Here is an 11,359-nt window from a genome sequence, read left to right as displayed (position 1 = left end):
TTATACGCTTTTTGGCATTATTTTTAGTATGTTTTTAGTAGGATCTAGTTACTTTTAAGGATGTTTTTATTAGTTTTTATGTTAAATTCACATTTCTGGACTTTACTATGCGTTTGTGTGTTTTTCTGTGATTTCAGGTATTTTCTGGCTGAAATTGAGGGACTTGAGCAAAAATCAGATTCAAAGGTTGAAGAAGGACTGCTGATGCTGTTGGATTCTGACCTCCCTGCACTCAAAGTGGATTTTCTGGAGCTACAGACCTCAAAATGGTGCGCTTTCAATTGCGTTGGAAAATAGACATCCAGGGCTTTCCAGCAATATATAAAAGTCCATACTTTGGCTGTGTTTAGATGACGCAAAAGGGCGTTGAACGTTAGTTCTACGCTGCAGTCTGGAGTTAAACGCCAGAAACACGTTACAAAGCAGAGTTGAACGCCAGAAACACGTTACAACCTGGCGTTCAACTCGAGAAAGAGCCTCTGCACGTGTAACATTCAAGCTCAGCCCAAGCACACACCAAGTGGGCCCTGGAAGTGGATTTATGCATCAATTACTTACTTCTGTAAACCCTAGTAACTAGTTTAGTATAAATAGGACTTTTTACTATTGTATTAGACATCTTGGGACGTATAGTTCTTAGATCATGGGGGCTGGCCATTCGGCCATGCCTGAACCTTTCACTTATGTATTTTTAACGGTAGAGTTTCTACACTCCATAGATTAAGGTGTGGTGCTCTGTTGTTCCTCATGAATTAATGCAAAGTACTATTATTCTATTCAATTCAACTTATTCCGCTTCTAAGATATTCATTCGCACTTCAACATGAATGTGATGAACGTGACAATCATCATCATTCCCCCACGAACGCGTGCCTGACAACCACTTCCGTTCCACCTTAGATTGGATGATTATCTCTTGGATCTCTTAATCAGAATCTTCGTGGTATAAGCTAGATTGATGGCGGCATTCATGAGAATCTGGAAAGTCTAAACCTTGTCTGTGGTATTCCGAGTAGGATTCTGGGATTGAATGACTGTGACGAACTTCAAACTCACGAGTGCTGGGCGTAGTGACAGACGTAAAAGGAGGGTGAATCCTATTCCAGTATGATCGAGAACCTCAGATGATTAGCCGTGCTGTGACAGAGCATTTGGACCATTTTCACAAGAGGATAGGATGCAGCCATTGACCACGGTGATGCCTCCAGATGATTAGCCATGCAGTGACAGCACATCGGACCATTTTCACAGAGAGGATGAAAAGTAGCCATTGACAGTGGTGATGTCCTTCCATAAAGACAGCCATGGAAATGAGTAAGACTGATTGGATGAAGACAGTAGGAATGCAGAAGTTCAGAGGGACAAAAGCATCTCCATACACTTATCTGAAATTCTCACCAATGATATACATAAGTATTTCTATCTTTATTTTCTATGTATTTATTATTTATTTTCGAAAATACTATAACCATTTGATATCCGCCTGACTGAGATTTACAAGATGACCATAGCTTGCTTCATACTAACAATCTCCGTGGGATCGACCCTTACTCACGTAAGGTGTTATTACTTGGACGACCCAGTGCACTTGCTAGTTAGTTGTATCGAAGTTGTGAATGAAAAACGATTTATTAAGACGCGCGTACAGAGTTTTTGGCGCCGTTGCCTGAGATCACAATTTCGTGCACCAAGCAGCAAAATAGCAACAATGCAAAAAAATAATGGACTCAATCAGCATTTCTTTCTTTGAAGTCCATATCCAATCACAAGTATTCAACATGAACTTAAACAAATAAGCATCCTAAATCAAGTGATCAGGTTCAAATTGGCACAAAATAGTAGCAATACAGCATCAATTCATGCATTAAGTAAAATTGTCATCACTGTAAACAAAATGCAGAAATTGTGCATTCCAAACAACAACCATCAGCAAGAATAGAGCAACAAAAATGCTATGCAGCTTCAAGAAACCAATTTCAAATAGCAGCATAAATTCAAACAAGCCTAAATCCACTACTCAGCCCAGATTTTCTAACCACCAAATCAAACTAAACTAGCTAAAGTAATCTAACTAAACAAGCTAAACAAAATAAGCTAAACTAGATTAACTAAAGAAAATTAAAATGAAATAAGAAAAAAGGAAACCTGGGAAGTAGGGGAGTGGGAACAGAGGAAAGGAATGGAGAGTAGAGGAAGAAGAGTAGACGGGTCAGAGCAGGGCGGCGGTCTGGTGGTACAATGGAACGTCCGCCATCGACAATGGAGGTCGCGGTGGTGCTTGTGGCGGCACTGGAGTGGCGTTGGAACAGAGTAGGGAGATGGGGTGAGGGAATAAGAGAGGGGCGAGGCAGTGAGAATAGAGAGAGGGGGAGAGATAGGGAGAGAGATGAGGGCACTGGTGGCGGTGATGGTGTCGCCGGAGGGAGCAGGGGGAAGGATATAAGGAGTCGCGGTAAGCTAGGGAAAAGGAGAAGAGACGTTGGGGTGAGGGAAGAAAGGGGTTGCGCGAATGCGCTAGGGCTTCTGCGTCCCTGGTGTAAGTGAAAATTTAAATCCACGCGAGCGCGCGTCGTGCGCGTCCGCGTGGGTGGGAGAATTAGGGGTCGGGGTGGAAGCGCCATCCGCACTTGCGCATAAATGGGATAATTGGAAATCGGCGCGAACGCGTACGGTGCGCATCCGTGCGGGTGAACTTGGCCAGTTTTGTGAGAATGGAAAGAGGGGGAGAGATAGGGAGAGAGATGAGGGCGCTGGTGGCAGCGATGGTGTTGCTGGAGGGAGCAGGGGGAAGGATGTAAGGAGTCGCTAGTGAGCTAGGGAGAAGGAGAAGAGACGTTGGGGTGAGGGAAGAAAGGGGTTGCGCGAATGCGCTAGGGCTTCCACGTCCCTAGTGTAAGTGAAAATTTAAATCCACGCGAGCGCGCACCGTGCGCGTCCTCGTGGGTGGGAAAATTAGGGGTCAGCGCGGAAGTGCCATCGGCGCTTGCGCGTAGATGGGATAATTGGGAATGGGCGCGGACGCGTACGGTGCGCGTCCGCGTGTGTGAGCTGGGCCAGAGGCAGAAAACTGGCCCATAGTTGGCATAACTCTCGGGTCTTTTGGCCTGGGTGATGAAAAACCTCATCGACGCGCGCGCGCACTGTGCGCTTGCGCATGGATTGGGCAACGCAGAAAGGATGCGGACGCGTACAGCGTGCGTCCGCGCAGGTCAAGGCACAGAGTTGGCCCAAAAGTGGCACAACTCTCTGGTCCTTGGCCTAGAAAGCCTAAATGCGCAGCCGACGCGCGCGCACTGTGCGCTTGCTCGTGGCTGGTGTTTTTTTCTTTTTTAGGAGCACCAAGAAGAGCTCTAAATCTTTCCATTCTTCTTTAGGACTCTAGAACTAGCTAAGATGCAAAATCAAACATATTTTTGAATTTTTTAGGATTTTTCAAACAATTTGAGGAAACTTGCAATCCAAGCAAAAACTCAAATTCAAAGAATCATCGCTAATCAAAGCATAGAATGTATAAACAAATTAGCAAGCAAGACAAAATGTACTACGAAGGAAAGAACTATATACAATGGAACCCAATTCATTCATTCATTATATCTACAAGAGAATGGAAAGAGTTTACCATGGTGGGGTGTCTCCCACCAAGCACTTTTGGTTTAAGTCCTTAAGTTGGACATTTGGAAGGTTCCTTGTCAAGGTGGCTTATGCTTGTATCCATCCTTGAAACTCCAAGAGTGCTTGTCCTTCAATTGGTTGTCAGAAGTGCCAACCATTTTCACCAAGCTTTGGTGAGGTTCTCTCCAGGACATGAGCTTCCAAAATTGGTTTCCATAGTGTGATCCAGGATCCCATATCTTATCTTCGCACCCATCTTCTAGTTGATCGCCTTGATTCTGTCCGGGTGACAAGAAAACTGAATCCTCATGAAGGCACCAAACTACCCTCCTAGACCCATTCAATTGAGCATAGCACCAATCCACACTCTTCAATTTTGAGCTTCCAACCATAATAAGTCTAGATTTAGACTGCCAACCACTAAACATCCTCTTCTTTCGCTTAATTCCACAAAGCGCCCTAAGTTGGCCATCTGTCTCAAGCAAACCATACTCAAGTGGGATAATAAAGCTAAAAGTTAGAATTTTTACCCACTCAAATGAAAGATTGGATGACAAGCTAGGTGGAGGAGTTCCCAAAGATCTTGATAAAGCACGCTCTACTCCAGTCCATCTTTTTCTAGAGTTTTCCACCACTTGGCAAGGTTCTTCGAGCTTTACCTCTCGCACAGCTTCTTCAAGTTCACACTCTTCTTCACCAATTTCTTCTATCTCTTCCCCATCACTCTCATCATAGATAGGAGGTTTAGTGAAGTCTACCTCGTCATCAATTCCAAGCATAATGGGGAAGGACTCTTCAAGCTCTAAAGGATCATATGTTGATTCGAAATCATCATAAATAGGAGGGCTTGTTGTTTGGGACATTTCTTCCAATTCTTCATTCACCAGTTGTCTTGGAAGTTGTACATCCTCTGCAATATTGCTTTCTAATTCACTAGAAGAAGGCTCAACAAGATCATCAAGGGGATTGATCAATGTGGACAAAAAATCACCAATGGTGGAATCCACTTCTTAATCAATTTCCTTCGACTCTCTATCCACTTCTTCAACATTACTCTCCTCTTTAACATCTTTTCCAAGCTTCGTGGAAGATGGCTCGTGAACTTGAGGTTCCTTTATGTGCTCAACATATCCTAGACATCCAACCGCTACTTCCTTTTGTTCACTAAATTCTACCTCCTCCTCTTGTTGTACTTCTTATTTTAATTCCTCCTCCTCTCCATGGAGCTTCAAGTTCACTCCCTCGCCAAGCTTTTTGGTTGCTTCTCCATATTTAACAATGGGAATGCCTTGATCGCATAGGCTTAGGCGGGATGAGATCATGTTACTAATGGTGTCTACCATGATAGACATTTTTGCTCTTAACTCCGCAAACTTCTTTTCATCCTCCTCTTGTCGCCTTAAGATATGAGATTCAAGATCTCTCAATTCCATCATGGGGGCTTCATCGGGAGGCGATGGTGAAAGAGAAGGTTCATTGTTTGAGGGAAGGTTGTTGTAATTGGAAGGTGGTCCATATTGGTGAAATTCTTGAGGTGGTGTGTATGGACTTTGTGGCTCATAGGAGTATTGGTATTGGAAAGGTGGTGGTTCTAGATGTGGTTCATATGGTGGTTGGTATGGTGGGTATGGGTTGGGGTCATATGGGGGTAAATGGTAATAATAGGCTTGTGAGTAGGGTGGTTCAAAATTATGTTGCGGAGAGGGTTCATATGCATGTGGTGGTTGTGGTTGACAATCACAATAAGGGTCATCACATACATTGGATTGGTATGCATTAGGATCAGGATTATACCCGTATGAGTTCAGAGGAGGTTGTTGCCAAGAAGGTTGTCCTTGATCTTGGGGTTCCTCCCATCCTTGATTTCCAAATCCTTGATGCACATCCTCATTGAAGCTTCCATTTCCTACAACATAGTTCGAACTACACTCATAGCCAAAAAAGATGAGAATTCATGGTGATAAGAGAAAACAAAAATAAAAATAATAAGAAAAAAGAAAATAAAATCCTATAACTAGCAAAAGCTAACAAACAAACCAAAAATCAAGCTATTCACAACATATACAATAGCTAATAACATAGCACCATTGCTATCCCCGGCAACGGCACCATTAATTTGATGGTGCAAGGATTTATACCGGTTCGGAATTCCACAAAATAATTTCGTTGTTAGTATAGTCCGAACAGATAGTCAGTCCTCAAATCAAATTAAATTTTGGTTTTTTCACAAGTACAAACCCCAAATAAGAGTTAACCAGAGTATTTAAACTCCGGGTCGTCTCACGAGGATAGCAATGAAGTGGTCAATTATTGGCTATGAAGGGGTAAAAGGGGTTTGGTTGATGAAAGGGGCAATAAAGTAAATGGCAAGAAAAGTAAATTGAAAAAGCAATTAAAATAAACAAGACAAGGGACTCTTAGCTAAGACTTAGATAATTGAGATCACTATCCTTGTCAACAATTCAAATATTGATAATCATGAGGAACCGAGCTCATTAGGTCTACTCACTAAAGCCTTAAGTACGTAATGTCTACTCCTAGGCTTGGAGTACTTCAAATGGCTTGATCAACATCAATCCATAAGTCCCAACCTAGCTACCAATTGACTTAGTAGTAGGCAAGAGTCAATGGTTATCAAGTTGATCCTCAAGGGTTCTAAAATTACCAATTCAACAAAGCCCAAGGACTCAAGATCACTCAATCCCCTTAGCCTAGGCCAAGGGTCAAGAGAACTACTCAAAAACTATAGGAAGTATTATATCAAAAACCTAATGTACAATAAAGTAAACATCACAAAATGCTAAAATTAAAGAGAACCATGACTATCATAAGCAAGAACTCAACAATAGCAAGCAAGATCAACATGAAAGAAACATCAACATCAAATTGCATTAATTGTAAACCAAATCCATCATGAGTTTATCATCACAAAAGAGAACAAAATGAGAAACCAACATTACAACTAAGAAAATCAAGATGTAAAAATGAGGGATTATAAGAGAAACAAGATGAAAGCAAGGAATTAAACATGGATCTATAACAATTTAACCTAATCCTAACCTAATTCTAGAGAAAAGAGGGAGCTTCTCTCTCTAGAAAACTAACTAAAGGCTCATGTTGACTAACTAATTGCTCCTCTTTTGCTTGGACTTAAATTCTGCATGAAATACACTCAAAAACAAGTTGGATTTGGGCCTGGGCAGCTCAGAATTTGCCCCCAGTGTTTTGCCTGTAAGTAGGTCACGTGCTGGTATCGGCGCGTACGCGCCATGTGCGCGTGCGCGTCGATTGGCTATTTTTTCATCCGCGCGGATGCGGCATGTACCCGTTCATGTCCTTATGAAAAACCACTTTTGGCGTGCATGCCTTGTGCACGTGCGCGTCCTTATGTGGAATCACTTCGGCGCGTGTGCGACTTGTACGCGTGCGCGCCCATTGATGCATTCCCAATTTTTGTTTCTTCATGCATTCTCCACTTTATATGCTTTTATACTCATTTCTTCCATCCAATACTTGCCTTATGAACCTGAAGTCACTTAACAAACACATCAAGGCATCGAGTGGAATTAAAATGAATCAAAATTACCAATTTAAGGGCTTAAAAAGCATGTTTTTACACTTAAGCACAATTCAAGGGAGAATTACAAAACCATGCTATTTCATTGAATAAATGTGGAAAAAGGTGATAAAATCCCCCAAAATAAGCACAAGATAAACCATGAAATCGGGGTTTATCACTAAGCACGAAAAAGCTTCAATGCTCAGCCCAAGCACACACCAAGTGGGCCCCGGAAGTGGATTTCTGCACTATCTGCACTTAGTTACTCATTTTCTGTAGACCTAGGTTACTAGTTTAGTATAAAAACTACTTTTAGAGATTTATTTTATGTCTTTGATCTTTGGAATATCTTTCATCTTTGATCTGAGAGACCATTTTACATATTTGGAGGCTGGCCTCACGGCCATGCCTAGACCTTTCACTTATGTATTTTCTACGGTGGAGTTTCTACACCTCATAGATTAAGGTGTGGAGCTCTGCTATTCCTCATGAATTAATGCAAAGTACTATTGTTCTTCTATTCAATTCAAGCTTATTCTTTTTCTAAGATATTCACTTGCACTTCAACCTGAGTCAAACAGAGCCCCCACACTCAACTTCTAAGTTTGGTGTTAGGAGGCCATCATTAAGCCCTGAGTCTCTGTAAAGCTCTCTAAGAGCTTCACTGTCAAGCTATTGACATTAAAGAAGCGCTTGTTGGGAGGCAACCCAATGTTATTTAATTTTATTTATTTATTTTCCATTGTTATTTTATATTTTCTTTAGGTGGATGATCATGTGAAGTCACAAAAACAAATGAAAAATTAAAAATAGAATGAAAAACAACATCAAAAATAGCACACCCTGGAGGACAGGCTTACTCGCGTTTAAACGCCAGTAAGGATAGCAGAATGGGCGTTTAACGCCCAGCCTGGCAGCATTCTGGGCGTTTGGTGCACGAAATTGTGATCTCTGAAACGGCGCTAAAAACTTGGTATGCACGATCTTAATCATAAATCTTTTTCACAACTCCGCACAACTAACCAGCAAGTGCACTGGGTCGTCCAAGTAATAAACCTTACGTGAGTAAAGGTCGATCCCACGGAGATTGTTGGCTTGAAGCAAGCTATTGTCATCCTTGTAAATCTCAGTCAGGCGGATTCAAATGGTTATGGGATTTTGATAATTAAAATATAATTAAATCAGAAAATAAGATAGAAATACTTATGTATTTCATTGGTGAGAATTTCAGATAAGCGTATGGAGATGCTTTGCTCCTTCTGAACCTCTACTTTCGTACTGCCTTCATTCAATCATTCATACTCCTTTCCATGGCAAGCTTTATGTTGGGGGATCACTGTTGTCAATCGCAACCATCCGTCCTCTCAGTGAAAATGATCCAAATGCGCTGTCACCGCACGGCTAATCATCTGTCGGTTCTCGATCATGTTGGAATAGGATCCATTGATCCTTTTGCGTCTATCACTACACCCAACACTCACGAGTTTGAAGCTCGTCACAGTCATCTCTTCCCAGATCCTACTCGGAATACCACAGACAAGGTTTAGACTTTCCGGATCTCAGGAATGGCCGCCAATAATTCTAGCCTATACCACGAAGAATCTGATCGTGAACCAGGAGGCTAAGAGATATACACTCAAGCTATTACAGATAGAACGGAAGTGGTTGTCAGGCACGCGTTCATAGGTGAGAATGATGATGAGTGTCATGGATCATCACATTCATCAGGTTGAAGTGCGAGTGAATATCTTGGAATAAGAATAAGCTTGAATTGAATAGAAAAACAATAGTACTTTGCATTAATTCATGAAGAACAGCAGAGCTCCACACCTTAATCTATGGGGTGTAGAAACTCCACCGTTGAAAATACATAAGTGATGAAGGTCCAGGCATGGCCGAATGGCCAGCACCCTAAACGTGATCATGAGATCAAAAGTGATACAAAGATAGTCTCAAAAATGATCAAAAGATGATCAAAAGATGTGAAATAAATCACTAAAAGTAGTTTTTATACTAAACTAGTAACTAGGGTTTATAGAAATAAGTAAATGATGCAGAAATCCACTTCCGGGGCCTACTTGGTGTGTGCTTGGGCTGACCATTGAGATTTACACGTGTAGAGACTTCTCTTGGAGTTAAATGCCAGGTTGCAGCCTGTTTGTGGCGTTTAACTCTGGTTTGTAACCTGTTTCTGGCGTTTAACTTCAGAATAGGGCAGGAAGTTGGTGTTTGAACGCCAGTTTGCGTCATCGAAACTTGATAAAAGTATGGACTATTATATATTGCTGGAAAGCCCTCGATGTCTAATTTCCAACGCAATTAAGGGCGCGCTTATTGGGTTTCTGTAGCTCCAGAAAATCCACTTCGAGTGCAGGGAGGTCAGAATTCAACAGCATCTGCAGTCCTTTTTCAGCCTCTGAATTAGATTTTTGCTCAGTTCCCTCAATTTCAGCCAGAAAATACCTGAAATCACAGAAAAACACACAAGCTCATAGTAAAGTCCAGAAATGTGAATTTTGCATAAAAACTAATAAAAACATAGTAAAAACTAACTAAATTATACTAAAAGCTACCGAAAAACAATGCCAAAAAACGTATAAATTATCCGCTCATCACAACACCAAACTTAAATTGTTGCTTGTCCCCAAGCAACTGAAAATCAAATAGGATAAAAAGAAGAGAATATACTATAAATTCCAAAATATCAATGAAACTTAGCTCCAATTAGATGAGCGGGACTAGTAGCTTTTTGCCTCTGAACAGTTTTGGCATCTCACTTTATCCTTTGAAGTTCAGAATGATTGGTATCTATAGGAACTCATAATTTAGATAGTGTTATTGATTTTCCTAGTTCAGTATGTTGATTCTTGAACACAGCTACTTTATGAGTCTTGGCTGTGGCCCTAAGCACTTTGTTTTCCAGTATTACCACCGGACACATAAATGCCACAGACACATAACTAGGTGAACCTTTTTCAGATTGTGACTCAGCTTTGCTAGAGTCCCCAATTAGAGGTGTCCAGGGTTCTTAAGCACACTCTTTTTGCTTTGGATCACGACTTTAACTGCTCAGTCTCAAGCTTTTCACTTGACACCTTCATGCCACAAGCACATGGTTTGGGACAGCTTGGTTTAGCCGCTTAGGCCAGGATTTTATTCCTGTGGGCCATCCTATCCATTAATGCTCAAAGCCTTGGATCCTTTTTATTTTTCCCTTGCCTTTTGGTTTAAAGGGTTACTGGCTTTTTCTGCTTGCTTTTTCTTTTTCTTTCTTTCCTTTTTTTTTCGTAAGCTTTTTCTATTCACTGCTTTTTCTTGCTTCAAGAATCAATTTTATGATTTTTCAGATTATCAATAACATTTTTCCTTTTTCATTATTCTTTCAAGAGCCAACAATTTTAATATTCATAAACAACAAATTCAAAAATATGCACTATTCAAGCATTCATTCAAAAAACAAAAGGTATTGCCACCACATTAAAATAATTAAACTAATGTGGTGGCAATACCTTTTGTTTTCTGAATGAATGCTTGAATAGTGCATATTTTTGAATTTGTTGTTTATGAATATTAAAATTGTTGGCTCTTGAAAGAATAATGAAAAAGGAGAAATGTTATTGATAATCTGAAAAATTATAAAATTGATTCTTGAAGCAAGAAAAGAAGTGAATAGAAAAAGCTTACGAAAAAAAAAGGAAAGAAAGAAAAAGAAAAAGCAAGCAGAAAAAGCCAATAGCCCTTTAAACCAAAAGGCAAGGGTAAAGAGGATCCAAGGCTTTGAGCATCAGTGGATAGGAGGGCCCCAAAGGAATAAAATCCTGGCCTAAGCGGGTAAACCAAGCTGTCCCTAACCATGTGCTTGTGGCGTGAAGGTGTCAAGTGAAAAGCTTGAGACTGAGTGGTTAAAGTCAAGGTCCAAAGCAAAAAGAGTGTGCTTAAGAGATCTGGGCACCTCTAACTGGGGACTTCAGCAAAGCTGAGTCACAATCTGAAAAGGTTCACCCAGTTATGTGTCTGTGGCATTTATGTATCCGGTGGTAATACTGGAAAACAAAATGCTTAGGGTCACGGCCAAGACTCATAAAGTAGTTGTGTTCAAGAATCCACATACTAAACTAGGAGAATCAATAACACTATCTAAATTCTGAGTTCCTAGGGATGCCAATCATTCTGAACTTCAAAGGATAA

The sequence above is a fragment of the Arachis hypogaea genome, chromosome 19, assembly GCF_003086295.3.
Source record: "Arachis hypogaea cultivar Tifrunner chromosome 19, arahy.Tifrunner.gnm2.J5K5, whole genome shotgun sequence".
NCBI classification, from domain to species: domain Eukaryota; kingdom Viridiplantae; phylum Streptophyta; class Magnoliopsida; order Fabales; family Fabaceae; genus Arachis; species Arachis hypogaea.
This window is presented reverse-complemented; position numbering follows the sequence as displayed.